The sequence below is a fragment of the Chrysochloris asiatica genome, unplaced genomic scaffold, assembly GCF_000296735.1.
Source record: "Chrysochloris asiatica unplaced genomic scaffold, ChrAsi1.0 scaffold00153, whole genome shotgun sequence".
NCBI lineage: Eukaryota > Metazoa > Chordata > Mammalia > Afrosoricida > Chrysochloridae > Chrysochloris > Chrysochloris asiatica.
The window spans coordinates 4,784,170-4,787,534 of record NW_006408671.1 but is presented as its reverse complement, the minus strand read 5'-3'; positions in this window follow the sequence as shown (position 1 = coordinate 4,787,534).

Sequence of the window (3,365 nt, the reverse complement as noted above, 5' to 3'; positions counted from 1 at the left end):
CGAAATTACCATCAGTTCCACTGGAGAAAGATGAGGCTTTCTACTCCCGTAAAGATTTACACCCTCGGAAACCCTGTACAGGGTCTCTATGGGTCGGAACCGACTCGACGGCACTTAACAACAACAACAACATGTGGTTTATGTTTCATAAAAGGAACTTTTACTAAATACTGTTGAATGATGATGCATGGTGGAGATTGTAATCATTGGAGGGGAAAAAAAAAACAACAACAAGACAATGGGGTATGTTGCTGAAAGGAGATGGGCATAAGATTCTTATGAGTCAACAATGCGTAATTGTTATCACAACTAATTGTGACTGTCACAACTGTAAAGATAGAAGTTTTATAATAAAAAGGAGGGAATAGTTTATCTTAAAGTCCAGGAACAGAGGACCCTAGGACCATCAAGGGAGAAGAGCATGGGTGGAATGTGGGATCCTATCTGTAGAAGTACTGACACCAAAGGAGGCAGAAATGATGGATTGGAGAGATAGAGCAGCTGAGGACTCTAGACTCATGGCAAGAGAACTACTTGGTGCTGGCAGCCAGGATGTAGGCTTGCAGATTGTGCCTTTTGGTTGTTTAAATTATTATATATTCTTGAGTGTTTTGTGTACATTCCCCACCCCAAAGAAAATAAAACAGAGGGAATAGAAGCAAATACTGTAGAAGGATGATACACGGAGGTGGTTGTAATCATTGTGATAAAATGAGGAGTGTAAAAGCAATGTTCTCCAATGTAAACTAGCACTCAATTCACAAGAAAAACTTTTAAAAGAAAGAAAAAAAGAATCAAATGAAATCTGAAAAAAAAAAAAAAAAAGGAAATTTTCCTCAAAGACTGATGTGATGGTAATCTACTATGTTTTAACCACTGGTTTGGCATTATAGAATAACCACTGTATTTCCAGTCAAAATGTCAGTGCTTCAAACTCTCCAGGTACTCATCAGAAACCATATACAGGGTCCCTGTGAGGTGCAACTGACTCCATGTCACTTAACAACAACAACAAAATGTTTATATGAAAGTATGAGGACTTTGAAATTATACAGCAAAGCTTTTAAGTACTTACTGTTTGTGTGCATTTTGTCAAATTGTTTATCTCTCTGTGATTTCATCTCACATTGTAAAAACAAACAAACAAACAAACAAAATGAATATATCAACATAATTGAAATTATGCAAAAGATATAATGTATAAATAGAGCTGGTATGTACTAACACTTCTTGAAACACCAACATATCCCATTAAATTAATACTTTATGAACTTATGTAAGATTTTTCACCACTTGTCTTTGATATCTCATGTGAGTAAATATTTACTAAAAGTAGTACAGAAATAGCTACAAGCATACATTTACAGAGAACTTCCAGTGGGTCAAGCTGGATCCAGAAAAGGTTATGGAATGAGGGATATCACTGCTTATGTCTGATGGATCTTGGCTGAAAGCAAAGAATATGAGAAAGATGTTGAACTGAAGTTGTCAAGGACTTCATTCTTTTTGGATCAACTATCAACACTCATGGAAGCAGCAGTCAAGAAATCAAATGGCATGTTGCATTAGGCAAATTTGATGCACAAGACCTTTTTAATTTGTTGAAGCACAAAGATGTCAGCTTGAGGACTAAGGTCATTTTCAATGACCTCATATGCATGCGAAAGATGGACAATAAAATTGAATAAGGAAGACCGTAGAAGAATTGATGCTTTTGAGTTATGGTGTTGGAGGAGAATATTCTAAGTGCCATGGGCTTCTAAAAGAACCAACAGATCTGTGTTGGAAGAAGTGCAGCCCGAGTGCTCCTTGGGGGTCAGGATGGCCAAAGTTTGTCTCTCATACTTCGGACATAGCGTCAGGAGGGACCAGTCACTGGAGAAGGATATCATGTTTGGTAAGTTGTAGCATAAGAGAAAAAGAGGACGATCCCCAACCAAGTGGATTGACAAAATGGCAACATCAGTGGGGTCAAGCATGGCAAAAATTTTGAGGTTGGCCCATTACCTGGCAGTGTTTCATTCTGCTATACATAGGGTCGCTAGGAGTTGGTACCAAATCAATGACACCTAACAACAACAACATGCAAGATTTTGTTTTAATAGCAGTAAAAAATATGCAAATTTGTTATGCCTAAACTCATTTAGTTTGTTGCAAGGTAGTACTGGAATAACATACAAATAAGACCTGGCACCATTCTTTTTAAAGACAAAAAAATAAGTAAATAAAAAATAACAATTAAAAGGTTTGTTCGATCATTAGAGTTCAAATGTTTACACATCAGATATTGACATTTTGCTAGGTATCTCAGTGAAGATACCTCAAAGATTGGGTCCCAAGTCACCAGTTGCATTCATCATCAGTCTACATTTCTCTTCAGAGAGACTCAGACTTAGGGACAGGTCTCATTTTTGCCCTCTCTCAGTCAATAAGCAAAAATTAAGTGTTTAACTTTATAATGGTGCTAAGAAAAATAAGGAAGAAGTCAGAAAAGTGCTAGAGAAGCACCCAAATAAGATAGATACAGCATTGGAAAAAATCCAAAACCTACAGAAAGAGGTGCAGAGTATCAATAAAACAATATAAAAAATAGATAATACACTGAAAGGACAAAGGATTAGAATTGAAAAAATGGAAAGCAGAATTAGTAAGCTGGAAGACAAATCTCTCCATACCACTAAGATAGAAGAACAAGCAGAAAAAATGATTTAAAAAATCTGAAGAAGGTTTCAGATCAATGTTGGACAACACGAAGAGGACTAAGTTAAGAATTATCGGCATTACAGAACAAGAAAAATCAAACAAATCCACAGAGGAGATTTTTCAAGAGCTGCTGGAAGAAATTTTCTCTAACATCCTGAAAAGTGAAAATATAAACATTCAAGAAACTCAATGAACCCCAGGAAGGATAGACCCCAATAGAAAATCACTGAGACATATCATAATCAAGTTCTCCAAAATCAAAGATAAGGAGACAATTCTGAAAGCAGCTAGGGAAAAGATAAACATTACATACAAAAGAAAGCAAGTTAGATTAAGCCCGGATCTCTAAGTACAAACCATGTAGGCAAGAAGGCAATGGGGAGACATATGTAAAACCCTGAACAAAAAACAACTGCCAACCAAAAATCCTTTATCAAGCAAAGCTAGCAAATAAATATGATGGTGTAATCAAAACATTCAGGACAAACAAAAACTAAGGGATATTTCCAAAGCCAACCCTGAGCTACAAAGCATCTTAAAGGGAGTTCTGTGGACTGAGAACAAACAGGAACAGACAACAAGCAGAGATTGATACACATGGCAGCACCTCCCAGAATTAAATAGGCAGATGGAAGTGTGGAGAACAGGACAAAGCTATAAGA